Here is a 22,462-nt window from a genome sequence, read left to right as displayed (position 1 = left end):
AACACTTCTCCCTTGCTTTTCAAAGAAGGCGGGGATTTCGGTCCACCTGGCTAGGGAAGGGGCATGCCCAAATGATGCCATGGAAGTGATTGCAGGGAAGGTCTCCTTCTTACAGAATTTTCTCTGCTGGACTATGGCATTACAGGCTGCAAATGAAGGCACATGCATGAAACGACATGTCCAGCATAAGCCTTTGCATCCAGAAAACTATCAAATCAGGGTTCCCATTGGGCCTTCTCCTTGAGAATCTGGCTTAGTAAGTGGAAGAATTTTTTTTGCATCACCTTAAAAATGTGCGGGGGGGGAGAGAGTACAGTAAAGATTGAGCACGCCAGGTAAACCCAGAATGGTGAATGTCAGATGGAAAAGAGAAAAAGAATGGGGTATGGAATGATATAAGCTGGTTGGCCAGTTGAAAGCCTTTGAAATGGGAAGGATATTTAATTATTTCTTCCCATTTATAGTGTCTAATGCTAAGTGTATGGCTCAAGCACTATTTAGTATTCAGACAATTTGACATTATGAACAAATCTTATCCTTATGGAAGGGAGTCTTCACGCTAGTTAAAAGCTCGCTTCACTAAGTTAGGAACTTGGGTCTGATGCCTAAGAACATCAGCTATCACCTGCGCACGCTGCAGATCTCGGCAACATCAAGAACATGGATGCTATTCAACCTCTAAACTGGTGGAGCAGAAATAACCTTGTTGGAAGAGTGTCCCAAGCGACCCTCACCTCAGGACAGGCCACGACAGAATCAAAGCCACCCTTGGACACCCAAATTGGCACTCCAACTTTCAAGGGTGTTCCATCAGATCAAGTGAGAAAAGAGGTTTTGTCACAAGGTGAAGACAGGACTTTCTCTCTTTGCTTAGCAGCTGCTGAAGAGCATTCAGACGAGATCAGACAGACAGTGGGTGGCAGCTTCATCCCACTGGGGCTGATCTCTACATAGAGGCTCTGGATTACTCAACTTGGCAGGAGATTATTATCTAAGCAGAGCCTCCTTCCAGGGATGTCTCAAGAGTCTTTCCAGTCGCTCTTTTTGGAGGATTGCAGCCTGTCCCTGATTTAATCCAGAGACGGACACAGCCATCCCATATCTTTAATTCTGACCTCAAACATCACTTGTTTACTTATTTTTGCAGCCAGGTTGTGGAAGCCTGCATTTTTAAATATTTGGGGGGTGGGGTTATTATTACAATTATTTTTAATATAACCACCCACTCCAGTTTAAAAGAAGGAAGCTGGCATGTTGCAAAGCAAAACCCAAACTTTAGCATAGAGTTCTCAGGGCTAGCTAGGGAATTCTGGGAGTTGAAGTCCACCCATCTCAAAGTTGCTGAGGTTGGGAAACACTGCTCTACCTTCATCTATTCCCCCAAATATCTGGGGAGCTGTTGCTTTATTTGGCCATGTGCCCACCAGCCCCAAGTAAAAGGTATCTCAGTGATTCTGGGTATTCAGGACAAAAGGAAGCAGCAAGAAGAACATGAAAGTTCTTTGTCTTCCATGTCAATGGCAACTACTTTTCTGAGAGTGCCCCAAACTTGCTCTCAAAGTCAAAATGGGTGCAGGGGCCAAAAAAGGCTGTACTAATGAAAGGAAAGACAACATTTAGACTTATTTTTGGCTCCTGAGAGAAGAAAGTTTAAGAAACTCTGCCATAGAGTTCGGTGTCCCTACTGTACTTTTTTTTAATGCAACTTTCCCAAAAACGTTTTGCGCAGGGAAAGAACACTCGCAGATCACGACTCTTGTGATCAGGTCTTGCCAATCATGGAAATTGGTTCTTCTGAAGAACATGGAGGGCTTCTTGCCTATCAGCTCTTGAGCCTCCTTCCACATGACTTTCTGACATCTCTCTGCTGCAGCGTTTCCCTTTCCTTCCATGTTTCAAACAGCACTGATACCCTCCAGCCCAAAAGGAAAAACATCGTGCAACGTTCCTGTTACTCATTTGCAAGCTCTGTTTCCATGTTCTCTTCCAGGTCTCTCAAGAGAAACTCCACAAGTACCACCCTCATCTAGATCCATCAGCCTTGACCCCAGAAGCTGCTGATGCTTTTACTGCTTAAAAAAATAAATGAAGGAGAACCAAAGGCTCTCAAACAGGAAGTTTAGGGAGGAGGGACCTAAAATGCAGAAATATTTCTGAGGCTTGCTAATGAAGGTTGTGGGCGGAGCAGTTACTTTAAAAAAAGCTGAGAAATCTGTGGTCAAATAATAGCATTATTTTAACTCCAAGATTACTTTGTTCTTTGACTCTTTTCAGTGGCATGCCTCCATTAGTTGAAGACCCATTGGGGTGGATGGACCAGAGGTGGGTAGAAGAAATAACTTTCTCTAAGATACTGCTACATGTGCCTTCTTTCACATATCCACACAGTCCCTCTCATCATGTATACAGGGACACTGAAGGCACCATCAGGCCACCAAGTCCACAGATGGCTGTCTTGAAGGCCCTAAGCTCTGCATCAGACCAGAACCTCCTTTCCACACCTCTGGAGGTCCACCAATCACCACCACCAAAATCTGGTGGCAAGGAGACCTATCACCTTGAAGCCGGAAGAACACAGAAATGGTAGTCTAGGTTGCCCTAAAATAGGTGGAGTTTTCAAAAGATGCAAAAGAAAAAGCCACGTCTCCCTCCACCCAAATCAGCAAGAGAGGGAACTAGAAAAGCTTGGCTTGACCATGTGGGGTGAAGCCTCCACCTACATCACCTCCTCGCCTTATTCACTCGGTTCCCATCCTCCTCTAAAAAGGGTAAGAATAATTACATGTCCTATAAAGCACACTTGGATCACCAGAGGCTCTTATCATATGCCACCTGATTTCTTTGTCCTTTTTAAGAGAAGATGCAGATGTTGAACGTGAGGCTCCCACTGTGCTATGGCTCTGCCTATTGACATGAAGCACAAATTTTCAGGGTGAACCAGATTATAGTTTCCTTCAAGCTTTCCCTGCCAATGTGGGGAATCATGCAGGGGACAAGGTATGGCTAATATGATGGCCTCTGCATTCTCGCTCCAGGAGTCCCCAAGCACCAGTCATGCTGGGTGGGAGTTGTTGTGGCTCTTAACCTCACACAACTCAAGGGCATCAAACTGGTCCAGACAAAAAGGTTTCCATTAAAAAAAAAATCCGCATGTCTGACTTCCCATGCCGTGTTTGCCCTTGGCAATCCCACCGCCCTTTCTCTGGTTCTGCTTATCTCCCCGCTGCTATTCTGAGGACACTCTAAGAAGCCATTCAATTGCTTTGGTCTTTTGGAACTGATGGGTTATTTTTAATTATTATTTGAAATGATTACAGATTGACCTTCCTTTTTCATTTTTTCCCCCCTTCTCTGTCTCTGTGGCTTGGCAAGAGGCAGTGCTGAGAATATGACAGAAAAGCAATAATTTAGCAGATATTTCTCTCTCCCGCACTCTCTCTCTATGCTCTCCAACTCTGCCCTATCCTGCCTCCAGATGCTAGTGGGAAAACCGGGTTGAGGAAGGCATTCTTGCTTAATTACGTAACAGCTTTTTAGATCTTTGGGGAGAATGCAAAGCTGTTATGTGGGCACCACAGGCAACCTCCCACTAACCCAGTAGGGAAGAGATAATAGAATCTGGATGTTGAAGGGGCCACTGGGACTATGGAGTCCAACTCCATACCTAGTGCAGAATCTAAATTTAAGTGTCCCTGACGGATGACAGTCTAGCCTTGGCTTGAACATCTCCATGAAGGAAAGCCTGTAACCTTATTGGGTCATTGATTCCACTCTTAAGCTGCTCCTCCCATTAGGACGTTTTCCTAACATTAAACCAGACATTATCCCCTTGAAACATCAGGCCATTATATGCATGGTGCATTCCACAGTGATAGAAGCTACTGTATCCTGATCTTCTCTGTGATACCCTTTTCTCCCCATTCTATCTAGAAATGCAGGAATTGAATGTTCAGGTCTTGTGGGCAAAATCTTTGGGGTTTTTCCAATGAACTTAGTACTTTTCCTATATGCACCTGAAGCTGGCTTATTCAGGCTGGATTAATGCATCCTAGTAAACTAATCTACTCCAACGGCATTTTACCTTTTTCACAGCGAACCAAGTTACTAAGCCCCAGTTTAGAATGAGGGATAATCCCAGCCAGAACCTGACTCATATCACTGATCCATCTAAACCAGTGTTTCTCAACCTTAGTAACTTTACAATGTCCGGACTTCAACTCCCAGAATTCCCCAGCCAGCACAGCTAGCTGGGGAACTCTGGGCGTTGAAGTCTGGACATCTTATAGTTGCTAAGGTTGAGAAACATTGCTCTAAACACTGTCCTGATGCTAAATACTTTTCTTCCATAGATTTTAGGCATTGAACCCAGGACCTCTGGAATGCAAAGGTAGTTTGGAACTCCAATCCTTTGCGTAAAAGCAATGTGATTAAGAACATCTGAGGAGCATAGACACTGGGTGAGGCCAAAGGTTCTTTTATGTTAGGGTTCTGTCCCCTCTGGAATGTCCTGGAAGCTCACAAGCCTAGACAGCAGGATGATCATCCACTCTCCAGAACCAGGTAGTTATGACTTATTACCTATGATTCAAACCAACTATCAAGCATAGTTGCCATTAATTACCCAATTTTTGATTAATTTGTCTAGGCCCCTTTTCATGCCACCTCACTTGATGGCCACTGCCTTCAGCTGTAGACTATTTTAGAGGGTCTTTGTTTGTGACTGTGCAAAAATTCAGAAGCAGGAGAAAGTAAAGGAAAAAGCTAACTGAATCCACCCCCAGTCCTAAACAGCTACGTGTTATTGACTAGCTCCATGATGGTACAGCAATCTCACTTCTGCTATCACCTCTTGGTATAACTATTAAGATAAGAAAGGCAGGTGCCTAGGCAGTATCTGGAAAGTCTCCCTGTAATTGTCACCACCACCACCCAGACTGAAGGAAACAAGCCAAATGCTGATGTTAAAAGCATGAGAAACTCAACTCACGCTGGTCCTGCATTTACATTTATTCCCTTTTATTCCTAAATAATTGAAAGGTCTATGGAGAGTCCATCGAAATAGAAAGTTGGAGTAAAAGCGGAATTATGGCTCTGTACTTTTATTATTCTGAACCCAGGAGGACTGCGGGAGCCAAGCTGGTTGAATTCCTTGAAAACAGCAAGAGTGATGTATGAATAGCAGAAGGAGAAATTTACAAAAAAGTCCTGACAACAACAGCCATTTGGGTGAGGTACCACAATCCAAAGGAGCCACATGGCCTGAGGCCGCAACTTGTAGCCCTCAGAGCATCTTGAGATACCACCGCCCACCTTCAATGACAAAACAAGTGGTTTTCAGGAGCATGATTTTTTAGCCTTTTTCCACTGAACTAAATTTCAGACAGGATGCAAAGTTTCTGCAAGGCTTAAGAGACCTATCTGGGATCTCTAAGACTGCCCCGATCTCTACTGAAAATGTTTGGAACCACCATCTGATGACATCAGTGGCCACTAGGCATAACTCTGCACGACAAAGAAGGATGTATAGCTCCTTTTTTAGTTGAGCTATCCTGCATTCCCCTATAAATGGGCATAAATTATTCATAAATTAATAACACTTAACCTTAGCTGTGTTAAGAACGTAAAAAATAATACAACCCTGAGAAGCGGACAAACATTAAAAAAAAAAAAAAAAAAAGAGGGCCAAGCATGCCCCACTTTGGGATTTCTCAGCATGTGCCACACACACACCCACACACCCAAGCAAGCTTCACATACACTGTTATCTTCCCTTCCCTCCCTCCAAAAATGTTTCTCCCACATCCTTTCAGCTAAAATATGAAGTTTCCATCTTTAGATGCACAGCTTATTCAATTCAGGTTGCCTTATTAGTACTTCTCCAATGAATGATTACATTGAAAATGGGCAAATTGTCACCTTCTGAAAAACAGCAAGGCACTCTATTTCTACAGGAGTATGTAGTAATTTTACCCTTAAGTTTCTCTAGGCTGATTTTAGGTCTCTTGACATCCCTACTGCAACTCATTATATTCAACCTCGCTCTCTACCTGACCCGCAAGTCAGGCAATTTTGCAAGGTTGGGTCTTGCCCATCTAAATTGGCAACCCCACTTGTCACTTCTCCTCTCTGGTCAGAAATGTGTCCTCTTTCTCAGACTGAAGCCTTTAGCCTTCTGACAGCATGCCAGGGACCCTTCCCCCAAACAGGTGAGGTCAGGATCAAGACGCAGGCAGGAGAACGAAACATTTTGACTTGAATGAAATATAAACTTAATTCAATTCAAATTGTTTTTATGTAACTAGGGTTCCCTCTTCTGGATTTCCCCATTTCTGCCACATTAAATATTACAATTGCTTAGCAGTTTTTGAAGGGGTTCTGATGGTCTCACCTGAGGCCATTCAAAATGTTGTCTTTGACTTCCAAAAGATTTCAAGGACTTGAGTCCTTGGTCCCTTAGCCTACTGATCTTGCTCTGGGTCACTCAATCTCCTAATGTCTGATGTCATCAACAGAGCTTGATGTCATCAACAGAGCTTGAAGTCATCAACAGAACTTGATCTGCAGAAGATCCAGGTGGAATCTTCCTTATTTCCCCTCATCTCTGGGGGCACTTTAGCATGGATATGCAATTTCATGTTGGCATTTTAATGCTGTCTTCCTGGGTCTCATTTGAATCTTGCGGTCTTATGGTTGTTTCTGCTATTTCTGAAAACCACGTGAAGAGCTTCAGCTGAAGAGATTCCAAAAATATTCTAAATAAATCAATAAGCAAACAAGTCTAGGGGAATAAATGAAGTGGACAGTGTGGAGAACAGAAAAGGCCTACAGTGGGTCTCATATTGGTGAGATGAAGGAGCTCAACAGTGAGAAAAGCAAGTGGAGAGACCCGTCTGAAGAAGGGAAATGTGCAGGTAAAAAGCATCAGAACAGCAGATTTTGAACCAACAGTAGAAAAACCTCAGAAAGTGAGGTTTGAATTGACAAATAGTCCTAAGTATTCCTGACCGCAAAGAGGCAGTTACAGGTTGAATCAGAGACCAATTTCAGACAGTGAAGGGGAAAAAAATGTCAGAGCAATATAAAATAAATGACAAGAACAAGTCATCATACAGACAAAGAGAAAAGTAGCAGACATCTCAATGGAACAGAGAAGCAACTTCTCAAGGAGGCCCTCCAGATATTTTGGACTACATAATACCCGCATAATACCCTGTCACTGGCATGCTGAACTGGGGGTGATGGGAGTTGAACTCCACACACCTGCAGAGCACCAGACTGATTTCTCTTACTCTAGCAGAGTAAGGAAAATGAGGAGTAAATAGGTTAGAAATTAAGGTCAACCAATGTGCTCATCAGTCAGAAATGGCTTTAAGATTAGGAGAGACAACTGAACAGAGGAAATGCTAGAAATAAGACTGGAAAAACGGATTTAAAAGGGGCTGACTTTTAATATCGAAAGAAACTCTGTGTGATGTAACACCAGTTAGAAAGAGTTAAAACTACACCACTATGAAATTTTCCATAAGCTTCTGTTTGTTGGAAGTTTTGTTAAGGGGAGGCAAATCCAGTCACGAGATAATGAGAAACAACGTTATAGGTGACAAAACACAGTGATGGAGGTTTGGTGAAGTTAAAATCCTCCTGCCAAGAATTCTAAGATCAAAGTTGTACATGAGTAGGGTTTAATATACTTTTTTTTTTTATCCTGTTTTTACGTCATAAAAACAGTCTCACAGAGGCAGAATTGGTCATTATGAATCCTCCACTTTTATTGCAGACATTGCAGGAGAAAAGCTGTGTTAGTCTATGATAACCAAAGATCTGATAGCACCTTTTCCAATTAAGAAACACTATTAAAAAGCAGAAGCTTTCATGAGCTGTAGCGCACTTGCCTGCTGCAAGTATTATTTAGCTGGTTCGCATTCAAGTTTCAACTCAATACAACATTAACGATTCTCATGTTTAAGACTGCAATCCCATGCAAACTGCTTTAGGAGTAAACTCCAATCAGCTTGATAACAATTCTATCCATTGTATTATACGAAGAGGTGAAGTTAGCTGCCACTAATAAAAACATATGCTTTTTAATAAAATTTGTCGGAAAAGGTGCCAAGAGATTCTTTAATATTTCTGTGATTCATGATACTCTTCATGTTCATGATACCCTGATGAAGTAAGCTGTGGCTCATGAAAGCTTTTGCCTTTTAATCAAATCCGTTTGTTGGAAGAGACCAACAGAACCCTTCTGATCTTTGGCTACTTTTAGGGTGTGGATTACAGGCCCTCCAACTTGATGAAATACTTCGCCCTGCAGGGATGCATGCTAATCTTTCAACCCCATGAAGCCTCCAGGAGAGCCATCATGCTCTGCCCTCCACCAGCATCAACACAGCGGGGGCTCATTTTGTTCCTCGTTGCTTGACTAAGCATTAAGAGGGCCTTGAAGACTTGGCTCTTTGCCCAGGGCCTTGGCAAGGGTGAAAGAAGTCCCCTTTTGACTAGGTGGGTGTATTTCGTTTGTTCCTGTCTGGCTTTTGGTCACCCTTCTCATCTTCACTCTTCATTTTTGTCTATTGTTATATTTTCCCTTGTTTTTAATGTTTTTGATCTGTAGCCACCCAGAGATCATCATCATCATCATGAGCACCACTTGAAGACCCTCGGCATTGACAAAATCACCATCAGTCAATTGCAAAAGGCAGCTTTACTTGGAACAGCTTATATCCTGCGATGTTATCTTTAACACCATCAAAGAACAACATCTGCCTATCCAGGTCCTTGGGAAGGACTTGATGGGTGGATAAAAATGCCAAATCCAATCAAAACATCTGGCTGACTGTGCAACCAACCACAATAATAATAATAATTAGGTATGTTCAGTGAATCAGTATGTAGATGGAAGACCTCTAGAGAATTCAAGGTCAGTGAGCTGGACATGATCATGAAAACAGCAGGAGGTGAGAGAGACTTTAGATTCATCTACTCTTTGCCTACAGACTTTATGTTTATCTACAGTGGCTAGCTAACCATGGCTGATCTCAAAAAACTAAACAGGTGGAGATTGGGTTAGTACTCAGATGGAGACCATCAGGTCTCTAAATTAGACTGGGCAGTCAAAATGCATCCCCAAAAATGTCACTTCCTCGTGAGATGGGCAGTGTCTAAATTTTAAATAAATAAACAAACACACATATATAAATTTATTTATTTCCCCATTGGAAATAAATGGAAAAGGAAAACCACACATGAAATCACAGGGAACCAAGCCTGACTTGAAGGACATATTGACTGAGGCTTAACCTACATATCTTAACACATTTATCCCTCCAAAAACTAGGGAGAAAGCCTAGCAGGAGAGGCTGGAAAAGAGAGCTATTCATATGCTTTGTGGTTTTGCAAAATTTCCCAGTCCTCAGTTCATGTTCTCATATTTTAATTGTGTTACTGCAACTCTGGAAACGCGTAACTGCCACTCACCCCAGCAACCTTGATTCAGCTTCATGGTGAAACACAGCCCGCTCGTCTGTCCACAGTACGAGTGGGCACAGCTTCCCAGAGAGCTGTTCTGGAACATGAAAGCAGCTGCATCGTTTGCAGAGCCCTCTTCCCAGGGAAGCAAAGCGACAATGGCTTTGCACAGTTGCTATCCACAGGGTTGCTTTTCTGCCTGCAAGGAAATTGGCGGGGGGGGGGGGGGACAGGACAATTCAGAAATGGAACTGGCAACTTGCAGTCCCTTATTCTACCCAGTCAGCATTTTGCTCCTGACTTTCATCTCACTTTCCTGTAGGAAATTTTCATTTTCCAAGCCTAAGTTAGCATCTGACAAGGAGCTTCCTAAATGGTTAGGGCTGTGTGAGCAAGCAGGTTGTCTTTTGAAATCTGAAGCAACTGTCACTCACTAAAGATGGATCCCTGACTCTATGAGGCATCAGCCATTGGAATAGCCTACCACAGGAAGTGCTGAGTTCTCCTTTGTTGAAGGTATTCAGAGAGGATGGTCATCCATCAGGGATGTTCTAGTGCAGAGTTTCTCAACCTTGACAACTTGAAGATGGGTGGACTTCAACTCCCAGAATTCCCCAGCCAGCCATGCTGGCTGGGGAAATCTGGGAGTTGAAGTCCATCCATCTTCAAGTTGCTAAGGTTGAGAAACTCTGCACTAGTGAATCCTATGCATGAGTAGGGGATCAGACCATCTGACCTCTAAAGTGCCTTTCAGCTCTATCATTTTATGCTTCAAGTGATCTCAGCAAGTAGAAGTATGTGTGAGAAAGGGGGGGGGGAGAGTTATTGGCCCGCTTTTTGGGGGATACTTAATGTGCAAAGAACTTATTCTTCCTGATGCAAAAAAGGCAGATATTAGCAACAAGCTTGGGCAGGCGATTAATACCATCTATTTTGTGAATCACAGGAATAAAAAAAAAATGAGGTGGGGAAAAGAGTTAAGAATAGAAGAGCAGGGATTCAGAGTGATCACCTGCTAAATAAGTGCAGGCTTGACTAGCTTTCAGAAATAAGCCAGATGGAGGCAGGAACTTTAAGAGGTCTACTCAGGTCATCTTCAACCATTGCTCCATTTCTTTCCCAAATCAGACTCATGATCAAAGATAGCTAGCAAAAGACTCTTGGCCTGGCCAAGCATGCTACTGTACTTGTGTTAATTGCTACCCCCATGTTGAGTTATCTGCTCAGATTCCTATGATGGAGACGATCATTTACATTTTCTATTTTTTAAAAAATTTGGAATAGCCTGCCCTCCAGATGTGTCGAATTTCAGCTGCAAGATTTCCCAGACAGCAAGGCAGAATCCTGGGATTCTACAAGGGCACCACGCTGGGAAAGGTAATTGCTTTCTTAAAAGGAGCGGAACTCTGCCAAGAATGTAATTCTTTATGATGCTTTAATGACAATATTCCCCTGTATTTTCATTCTTTCCAATGGACCTCCATGGCAGTCTACCATTTTTGCTTATTTTCGTAAAAAGAAATGAATCCCCATAACATTCTAGGTCGGTCTTATAATTCACTTTCCTGACTCTGGTGAATAGGACAAACATAGTGATGCAGGAGGAAGTAACTTTTTCAACCTGGGAGTCCCACTAGTTTTGGGTTGGTTGGTTGGTTGGTTGTTTTAACCATTATGATTTTGGTTTTCAAGGGCCATGGCTGATTGTTTCCAGCATCTCCTCCAAGCTTAGCAGTTTTGCCACTGAATTTCAGTGATCCGATGTGAAGACACTCTGCAGACCTTAAGATGGAAGCTGGAAGGGCACTTGTGGGCCAAGGATTGCTCAAAGCTCTGTGCAGTAGAGCTCTGTAAGCACAGGATTGTGTGAATAAATCAAACGCATGTAAATTATAATAAGATTTTCTGGGGAGAATATAGGATCTAACCCAATTTTGTTATCTTCACTGTGCATGAATTAAAATGTTTTGTTTTGTTTGATCCCTGGCTGGTTGGCCTGGTTGAAAATAAAAGAGGCACATTAAAACTCAAGTGTATTCAATGTGCAGAGCAATAAGGCAGCATCAGCTATTAACTTTCACCCAAGTTCTAGTGCTAAGTAATTTCTTTCCCCCCTTTAAATGCTGTCTGAGGCCAGGAAGTTCATCCTTTATTCAATTAAGTGTACAGACGAACAACTCCTTCTCATTCTTCTTCACTTCCCCGCTCTATTCGCACTGGGTGATTTTTCAAAGCAGCAGATAACAACAGCTGATCTTGGGAGGCTTAAGGACCAGGCTGTGGTGCTGCTTCAGTTCCCAACTTGATGAGTGAGAGCAAATTGGGAATCGCAAACCAAGATCTTTCTAACCGAGTTCTCAACTGATGCTAATGCACACCTTGCCAATTTCCATGTATGCAGACTTTAACTCTCAAAATCCTCAGCAAAGGTGCTGGCTTGGGAATTCTGGGAACTGAGGTCCACAGATCTGGTCCTCGAGGAAGACTGAGCCAGTGGGCATTCTGGATGTTCGTCTGTATGCTTGTATCTTGGTGCGCACTAGTGGTTTCTAAACAGGGCTCTAATAAGTTAGCAAAAAGGACCTTGCGGCTGCCTGTAGCATAACTTGAGATGTGCAACCTGAATTTCCTTTCCCCTGCTTCCAGCCCCAATTGCACTAACAGGAGGGGAGAATTTTAAAACCTTCCCTGTGCAATAGCTTTGCATTTTAAAACCATTTCCACACTCAAATGTCTGAAATTGAAGCTGTCAGCTCATCAGGAAAGGAATTCTACTTCCAAATATTCCTGTTTGTTGGATTTAACACAATATTCCTGATTCTGAAGGGGTAACCTCTCCTTTTTATGTGCAAGCCTATGCACACATAGAAATCATCTTCTGACTGTGGATCAAGCATAATTTTGTGATCACAGAAGAATTTTTAAGATGTTCCCAGATGAAGGAAATTGGCAAAGCTCAGAAAAGCTTAGAAAGCAGCCAATTAATGCTGGAAATGACAACTTAAAAAAGGAGTGGTTGAAAACAAAGGCTTTATAATTCATAAATGAACCCCAGTCTGATGCTGCAGAGGACGGATGGATATTCTGCAAGTAAATTTAGACATTCTATTTCCACCAGCCTGAAAGCTGAACTCTTGCGTTACATATCAATTGAATTTGTCTTTTCTAAGTTAAAAAAAAATAGAAGAAAAGGAAACGTTCCTATGAAACGTGTATAAAAAGCAGTAGTTATGTTCAAAAAAGAGAGTTTATTTAGAGAAAAGCTGCATTTTAAAAGCCTGTAGCATAGGAACAGACTTGTTAAAAAGGAAAGCCAGGTGACTTGCATGAGAAAAGACTGCAGGACCATTTATGAACAGTTACATAAAACAGAAGTTGCTGCGAAAGCGTTATAAGCTATTTCCAAAATAAATGGTTACGTGGTTTTTAAAGACCTTTCTTTTAAAAACCATTGAGGGAAAAAAACCCCTCCCTGATGGCGTGCAGCCGTTTTCAATCTCCTCTCTTGGGGGGCGGGGGGGGTCTCGCAACACCCTTTCTTCCTCACGTCTTACGATTCCGGTCTTCTATTTAGGGAACTCACTGGGGTGCCGTGCTACAATTTCGACAGCGTCCCTGTAAGCCGCAGGGAACGCCAAGGCACTGTCTGTTGGGTACTTAGAAGCAGGCTTGGAGATGGCCTAGATTTAACCACATTTCACCCAAGGCACTGCCCTTGTAAAGCTAGTTGTTGTTAGTGCTGAACAGGAAAAGAAGGCACAGACCAGCAAAGAAGAGGAAGCAGGAGGAAGAGTGTCCGATTCAACGTCACCTACGTCATGGCTTTGTTCATCACGGTTTATTCAATGAACCAGAATTCACTGGGTCTGCATAAATCTTTAGACCACCAACCATTTGTACAAACCACGGCATGCGAGGCTCAGACCAAACACACCCAGTGGCTTATTGCTTGTATGAATCTACTTTTTGCATCCTTGTCTCTCGTAATTACAATAAGGGAGATATTTAGCTCATCTGTATACATTTAAACACGGGAAATTGCCATATACCTAATTGACCTATTGCTGGGTTCACACATTACATAATGTGAGTTACTTTGGTTTTGGCTCCACATGGTGAGTGAACCCAAACAATTGCAGCTCTTTCAAGAAACTATGGTTACATAAACCTCAACTAAGTGAGATGTGAGTCTTGCCAAAGATTAGTTGGCTCAATATGATTTTTTCCCCCTTAAAAACAGAAGGGAGGAGGAAGGCAAGAAGCACGCTTTTCTTTCTTATTCCCACGTGCCCAGCCCATCCTGTTTCATCAATGCCCAATCGTGCAGAAAGCAATTTTAGCCAAGGCCTCGTTATTAGCATGGGAAGCAAAAATAGCAGCACATTTTTGCATCGCGTCCTCGCAGCTGATCACCCGGCAGCATCATGGCAGGAGAATTAAGCATTCATGGAAACAAGGAAATGCAAAGCAGGGGCAACTTCTGAAGGCAGGCTGCAAAAGGAAACCGATCACAAACCCCAAGCAATTGTGCAAACTGAAGCATAATCAGGCTGTAATCATGTTATAGATCAAATTTGTTTACTTAAAAATGCAGACCAAAATCAATCTTGAACTATCCCCAGTGAGCGTGGAGTCTTAAGTAAGGAAGAACACAGAAGATATTTTTTTTCCCCCTTAATCCAAACTACTGGAGCAATGAGCTAAACAGACCACTGATATTTCCTTCCATACGTCTGGCTACATTTAATTCTGAAAAAGGCTTCTTACTATATAGTGAGTATCCATTTCTCAAGATGTGGGAGAGCGAAAGATGACAAAAAGCCAACAGGACAGACTGATTCACTCCATTACTTGAGAAAGGAGCAACCTCTTTTGCATGACAATGAACTGTTGTGGGGAACATAGGAAGAGTGCTAGGTTTGTTCGCCGCCTTGAGTTATTTATAAAAACAATAAAGGCGGGATTAAAAAATCTAAAAAAGAAAAAGATAAACTAAAAATTTATCCTTTGAACTGACAAATGGTGATCTGATTTTTGTTAGCTTTTCTCCCCCCAGGAGAGGAACAGTCTCTCTGAAAATGGAAAGCAAGCAACAACTTCCTAGGTAGAACTTTCTGCTATGTCAAATCCATCTTTGATCTCAATACAAGATGGATCCTTTTCTTCCATAAAAACTGTGTTCTGGGTCTACTGTCACTCTCGGAAGAGACAATCAGCAAATAGCACGTCATCAGTTCTTTCATTCTGCAGCACGCACCCGCCAATGATTGTCCCATGATGGACAGTGAGTTCACTGATGACTACCATGTTGGGTCACACTGACAGGTCATTTTTGTTCTTCTTTCTCTGATAGAATCACAGCAGCCTTTGCTACACCGCTGCTTCTCCCTGGACATTTCTGGAAGAGGGAGTTTGTCTTACAGGTCTAATTGATGTCTTGCCACCGTATGCGTACATGTAGGATGTATTATAATCTGTAATATAGACTTCCAACCCACGTTTTCCCAGGGTGGCTTACAGCACACTACAATAACAGCATACCAAAAAAACCCAAAAAAACCCAGAACCATAATTGAAATAAAATGCAGATGTTGTGACAAAGACAAAGCATTCCAAATCTGAGTACAAGAACAAATGACATGTTACACTCAATAGCGGTTAAAATTATAGCGGCTTCTCGCTCAAAATGCAAAACCGTGAAAGCTGCAAAGTATTTTTTATGCTAGATGGGCTATAGCGCTAGCTTGTCAATCATCTCAAAGGCTCTGTTTCTCAGCCCACACAGAGCCTGGGATACAATCAAGAAGATAAGATAAAAAGTAGCTGCCAGTTGTCCAAGTAAGTTCTCCTGTGAATGGTCCACCCTTATAATGGACAGCTGCAATGGAGATTCCCAGTGCCCCAAAGCTATTACTGAATGCTTCAAAGGTCTTCTTACAACTGAAGAAATGGATGGAGACCCGGTTTACAGGGAAACATAACTTGTCCAAAAGATCAAAGGACAGAAGAAATGAGTCCTACAATGCTGGCCCTCCCAAACCTGGTGACCTCCCACTGTGCTGGACTACTACTTCCAGAATCCCTTGCCCAAAGACAGGGAATTCCAGGAGAGCATCAGTTTGGGAAAGTCTAACTCGGTTAGCCATAAGAGATCTCCTGATACAGATCACCTGATTACAGCTTAATGTAATAACCTCAGATGCTGGCTGCAATTCTGCAAATAATGAGCCACAAACTACCCAACCTGTTTCAGCTTACTCTAGCCTGTGGTGTGAATCCGAACACTGTACTGTACCCTGGAGCTATTTCAAACTATGCTTTGAGTGTGGTGTATGTGTTATGTTTACAATGTCCAACTAGTGCAGATTCAAATCCCACCCTCTGCCATGGAACTGCATTGGCCCTGCTTCCACCGCACATTTAACTGGGTGAATGGAAGCATTTACATATTATACAAACACCAAAAACGCGGCTTTTCAGAGAGCCTTGGGCACCAATGGTCAGGAGCAGCGCCCTTCTTGTTATTGATAGCGTTTTGTATGATGCTTTGGCTGTTCCTCATGTGCTGGGAGTATTAACACTGTTTCTTGTTAACCTTCTTACTGTAATAGGGATACGTGAGCCACCCAGAGCCCTGTTGGACTGGAATGGCATATAAGCCCAAATAAATAAAGAATACGCAGAGAGATGTGCAGATGAATCAATAAGGTCAACTAGTCCAGAAACTAATTCCCAAGAGATTACATTTAATCAAAATACATCCATGGAGAGGGTTCAACTAATTCTACACAGTCAGCTGTGGAGGTCATTGGCAAAGCCATATCCGAAGCCATCTTGACTGCTGCTCATCCAATCCAACAGGGAAGGAGCTAGAGATGCCAGGCACACTTGTCTGGATGTTCCTGGCATGAGGGCTCATGGAATATTAGGGACTTCTTTAAGGAAGCTGACCCATACCAATAAGGAGACTTGATTGGGTTAGTGGTTGATTGGGTTCACTGGGAACAACTGGGAACAAGCCACTGGGCAATTTTTGGTCAAACCCTTTTTCTCAGCCTAACCCAAGATCACAGGGTTGTTGTGAGACCCAAACCTGAGCCACATTTACTGCCTTGTGTTTTTTGGAGAAAGACATGGTACAAACATGTACAAGAGCCTAAAAGGCACACAAAGCAAGGAACATCTCCAAATTCCTTGAGTTCTCCATGGGATCAAAAAATGAGCCTGATGCTCAGGGGAGGGGGGGGGGAGTTCCGCAAGCAAAGGTCAAAAAAGTCAAGATGGTGGCCACCACCATGCAATCAAAGCCCCATCCTTTTTAATGTGCATCCTGACTTTTTAATCCCCTCCGCGTGGATGCCCCTGCTGAAGTTGATTCTCAGACCTCCACAAAACCCAACTTTCTCTCACTCCATCTGGGAGAGAAATCTGTAACAATCACAGGCGTGTCTGCACACTGGTTGGAAAATTACAGACATCCAAGAACACAATTAAATCCTACCTCTGAGAATGCCAGGGGGTGAAGGAAAACATTTTTACATCTGGATTCCATCCTGGCATTAAGCTCTTCCGTTGGCGTTCTCAAACTTTTAGGTTCGGACAGCACATGCAGAATTCTGAAAGCCTGCCGTTGGGCTGCTCACAAAATGAGATGGTGAATTTGCTCCTCATCCACTCCTCTAACCCACTTTTGATTATTGTTATTATTATTGTTATTATTAGATTTATCTCCTGCATTTAAGCAGCATACAGAGTAAATACTCCTCCACGTCTTTCAACCCTCATGTGATGGGATGGGTTAAGCTGACAGAGGAATGCCTGGATCAAAATCACCTAATAGGGTGGACTTCAACCCAGTTCTAGTCCTACACTGAACCATGAAACCACACTAGCTCTTCATTGGTCCCTTTGTTTTAGAGATTTCTCCCTTCCCTTTTGGGAACGTTTCCTATTTCTAAACATTTATCATGTCCCAGGCAAGATGGGACATCATAAACATTATCTCTTCCCATCCCTGTTTCTCTCTTTCCCCCTCCTTTTTTTTTTTTTTAAATATATATATTTTAAAACAAACTCTCCTATATCCACCTGGTTTGGAATTTTATTAAATTGGAGGATTACATTATGGGTAACTCACACAGTTTTGCCATCTTCTTGTTTATAATTTGCCTGGGGCTAATATCCTGTTACAAGAACTGAAAGCAAGGGATGGTAACCGGGAGCGGACTAAGGATGACACTTCTGCATTCAAACAGTGAAGCATCTGTTCCTAGAGCCACCACATTCAATACGAAGCAAACACACCCACAGCCACACCAACCATCTTCCAGCTCCACTCAGTAAACTTTACGGGGCCTATGCAGCTCATATGGGTTCCAGCCTCTGGCTTGAAAACAGGAGAATTCTGCAGAATTCTTCTATACTACATATCAGGGGTTTCCAAACTTTTTCATGACATAAAACCCATTAATAAAAAAAAAAAAATCATGGAGCCCCTGATCAACAGGCAAAGCTCTAGCGATGGAAAATTGGCTGTATCCAACTGAACTCTGCTTAGCTGCGTTCATATAACACCACTGATCTGCTAACTGAATTCATTTTCTGGGTTCTCACAAAACACTGAACCATAAACTAGCCAAATGACCTGGTTAATGTAACACACTAAGCCAGGAAAAAACCAGCCAGTGAAAATTAAGTTTATTAAATTATGCGTGTGCCATGCTACACTATTAACTGGTGTGGTGGGAGCAAATGCTATAGTTTACACCATTGGGTATTCTGTAAAAGAAGCCATCCAACCAGAAGTGTGACATGCAACACTAGTTCTACTTCCTGGAACTAGTTCTCTCTGCTTTCCCTCTCCTTGGCTCCAGTTGTCTCTCTAGTGTGATTCTGCATGCTTTGGAAATACTTTGGAAAGCATGCTGCAGGCCCCAAAGGACAGGACCATTCTTCCGTTCTTTAAAACTGTTAATTTATTTTGAGCCTGAAAAAAAAGTCTCTGCTTTAAGAATTGCATTAACATAAATGAATCAACTCCTTGAAGCAGCTACATCCTCCTTCAGGCTCAGGTGAAGTCTAAAAAAAGGCACTGCTGCTTTCATGGGAGGCCCTGTGCTCATGCGCGGTCTGTAGCCCTTCTTCTGAATCATTTTCCAAGCATGGACACCCCTGTTGCTTCATTCGATCAGTTAAGGCCATCCGCATGATTTTGTTTCTGAGTTGCTTGCTCATTAAAACTGTATGGCACCTTTTATTTCCCAAGTTTCAGTAAAGCCAAATAAGAAGACTTGAGATGAGGCTTTTAACAGAGGTTTTACTGGCCAATGAAACCACCTGGATGGCTCAAGGAATCTTGCCCAGAACCACACCTTGCAAAGCAAGCAACAAAGATTTTATAGGCATATTCAGATATTTCAGATAGTACATCCCCTCATATCCATACAAGGGAATTTTGGGATGACCCAGGGAAAAGTAAAGGTGGGCCTAAAGAGGTGAATCTAAGTTTAAATACCTAACTTCTTTGGAATTTAGGACCTCTCTTGTTGCAACTTCTCTGCCTGGTACTGATCTAATTTATGGCTTCAGGCATCTGGCTTTTAAGGAAATGGGGTGGGGGGATTCTGTGCTCTCTTAGAAGGCAATCAGGCCTTCAACAAAGGGATAAGGTGGGGGAAAGAAACGCTGTGCTCCTTACAAAGCAAGTTAACCCTTTGTAAATAAGATAGAGTGCACTATCACATGCATGCCCACACATTATGAGAAAGAGTAAAATTGTGTATCAAAACAATGCCCTTCAAAACCACCATGGGATGCCCATAACCATTATCATGGAGGGGGAGGATAGAGCCAGATATGATGCGCACGAGGTAGGACTGTCATGTCTGATCAGACTCACGGCAGCAAAGACAAATGAAGTTGGGGATGCTGAGATCTCCCAATGAGAGTATGTGGGACATAACATGGCCTCAGAATAATGCCAAAAGAAAAGGAGACTAAAGCCAGGAGGCACTTGTTGGCATGCAAACACAAAGCAAAAAATGTTGGCTTATGGTCCCGTGAGCAGATTTTAAAGTGTGCTAATGTGTTTTTTGCAACAGCTTTATTTCCTACTCAGCTGTAACTTGATCCCTGCACAATTCCTTCTCCTTCTTGGCTTTTGGAAGCCTCTGAGATACAGGGAGAGCCAAACCCTTGTCCACCTTTATCCCACCCCAATCAAGACCATTGGAAACCTCTTCCTCAGCAGGCCCAATCCTTCTTCTACACAATCCATCAAGCTGCCTGGCTCAGGCAGACCCCAGTGAAATGAAAAGATTGCATGGGAAGCACGTTCAACAGAGGGAGCACCGAAACCTGGAACTTCTGGAACGAGAGAAAAATCATCTTTCCTCTGCAAAAGATTGGACACTGTACCATAAAACTCTGTGGATCGGCTTCTGCAAATTACCGTGCTAATTAATACAAGCTTCAGAAGCGTTCCTAATTTACCATTAATATCTACAGCAATCACAGGCTTGCACCTAGTGGGAGCTGGGTGGGAGGGACAGAAGAGTCTAAACCCAGTGTGCTGAACAAGGACGGAGGCTCTAAAAGTAGCTGTTGATTACAAGCTCTTTCTTACGTAGGCGGATGAGTGGGTGAGAGCGTGTGGGAAGCTGGAGGAAAGGGCAATGAATTTATTTCTAGAAGTGCACTGCGATTTTTAAGAAGGGAGAAGGAAGGGGGTGTCTCTCGCCTCCTAGCTGCTCCCACAGTCCCAAAACAGTCCTTTACAACTAAGAAAAGACAGGAAATAAAAGCTCGAGCTGAGACAGGGGTAGGGAGAGGCTGCAAATAAGGTGGTGCCCACCAGAGCCACAAATCCCTGCAGCTTAACCAAGGGGGGTGGGGGAGGGAAACAAGTTGGCCTGCTGATGCTAACCTTGTTTTTATATAGTCGCCCATCTCACTTTGACATGACTCTAGGTGGCTGTACGCAGCCATACAGTCAGTGCCCACACGTCCTGCAAATGCCGACTGTTCTAGCAGCTTTCCCCAGGCTGGAAAACTCTCCTCTGAAAATGCATTTCAGCTCCTGACACCAACAGATGCACATTTAAGGGACGTATGACCCAAGTAGGAGGCACGTTGATGTGAGCGGCATTCCAACACCTGCAGGGAGACCTGCCATGGCTGTGATGGCAGACAAATTTCTCATTTGGGACAATTAGAATATTCCAGGCTCAAATGATCCTAGTTTGGACACATTACACAAAGACCCAGCTCTCTGGAGAAGGCTCTGATGCTGGGAAAGATGGAAAGAAAGAGAAGAAGAGGGGGACCAGCAGCAAGGTGGAGGGACTCAGTGACAGCAGCAATGGGTGCATCGTTGGAAGTCCTGAGGGACCAGGCTAGGGATAGATCGTCACAGAGAAAATCTATATGGTCGCTAAGAGTTGACGATGACTTGATGGCATGCAATCATCAATCCAGGAAAACTATGGAAAAAACATTGTTGCAAAGGAATATTTACTACCTCACTCTTTACAAAGCCACAGAGAGGCTTCAATGACAAGGAGGCCAAAAGGTGTGTGGGAGATCCCTGCCTTTCATTGCGCAATCCCAGCATTCTACAGCCTCCCTGGCTTCTCCCAATGGATCACATCAGGAGGAACTCCTTCAGTAGGTAACACAATACCATTAAAGGGAATCCTGTCCTTCAGAAATTGCTGGAGAACTTCTTCTTCCCCTGGAGAATATTTTCTGCCCAGAAAGACAATGGAGGCTATTGTTTTTCTACCTCATTCTCAAGGTGCTTTACAGATTTTTCTTGCAGGTATATTTGAGCTTCCTTTCTTGTTGGAGGCTATTCCATCACTCTGAAGCCTCCCTGGATGCTCCCTCTTCCCAATCTTAAAAATGCACTAGGGGGAGTTTCTTCCTTGGTTCTCTTGGATTTTAATGGAAGTGTGGGAAGCCAGGGAGGCTACAGTGATTTCAAATGCAAAACCTCTTGCATCACAACAAAATGAGAACTGTAAATAAAAATAAAGGAAAAGAAGGAAGAAATTACAGAATAATCTTTTGCCACATCACTAGTGTTGATCCACATACTTTCCATACAATGGGACAAGAAAATCAAACTGGATCTTTTATAAAATCCACATCAAAAAGCTGTGGCACTTTTGAGCATCACCCCACTACTCCCCAGGTCAAGGAAAAACTATGTCAAGATACCTACGAGTTGGAATTTTTGCTGCTATGCGCTGGAACTTAGTGAACGCTCTGGAAAAATATTGCCTAGCTCAAATGAGCTCTCAGAAAAATTCCTGCTTAATGCAAAAGCTATTCCTAGATGTAATTAGATGCAAATTAAGGCTTAAAACTATTTCTTTTCTAGAGAAGCAGCTGCTTCTCTCCTCTCTGGGGCAGACCTGTCCATTTCAGTTGCTTTATTCCCCTTCCCCCCATTTTTTTATTTGTAAGTTTTATTTATCTCATTCCAACGCATGTTTGAGAACTTAAAAAAAAAACAACTACACATATTTTTACAGACATTTTTTCAAACACAAATGTTTGCAAAACTGCCTAATGTGTATATTTTTTTAAAATGGCCTTCTCTAATATAAAGCATTTTGGCAATTATTTTTATTAATAGATCCATTTTTTTTGTATTTCTTCTAAAAACCTTGATTTATTTCTCTGGTTTTGCTGGTGAATTTCACTGCAAAACTTAGAGTATATATTCGGAAAAATTATTTTTGGTTCGTGAATTGATTCAGAAAGGCAACATGAGACACATCTGCATCAAAAGCTGAATAAATAAATCCCACCCCCTCTACCCAAATGGAGAAAAAGAATCATTCTGTTTTTTCCCCAAAAACAGATGATTCAGACCACTCTGAGGGTGGTTCAAGCATTGCTGCAAATGTATTATTCAGAACAGGAAGCATTTCAAGCTTCAAACACATACTGAATAATAGAGGTCCAGAATTATGTGAACACTCACTAA

General features: G+C 42.7%; 1 protein-coding gene across 6 annotated transcripts in view; it reads right to left on the bottom strand.

Moving 5' to 3' along the window:
• Positions 1-22,462, bottom strand: part of ARHGEF9 (Cdc42 guanine nucleotide exchange factor 9) — a 242,733-nt gene that overhangs the window by 83,496 nt on the left and 136,775 nt on the right. The gene's annotated exons all lie outside the window — the stretch shown is intronic.

This window comes from Python bivittatus, unplaced genomic scaffold, assembly GCF_059951505.1.
Source record: "Python bivittatus isolate LINGU-HERP-01145 unplaced genomic scaffold, Pbiv_v1 ctg000790_np1212, whole genome shotgun sequence".
In the NCBI taxonomy this organism is placed as follows: domain Eukaryota; kingdom Metazoa; phylum Chordata; class Lepidosauria; order Squamata; family Pythonidae; genus Python; species Python bivittatus.
Note: the sequence above shows the minus strand (reverse complement) of the source record. Positions and strands in the feature narration are given on the sequence as shown.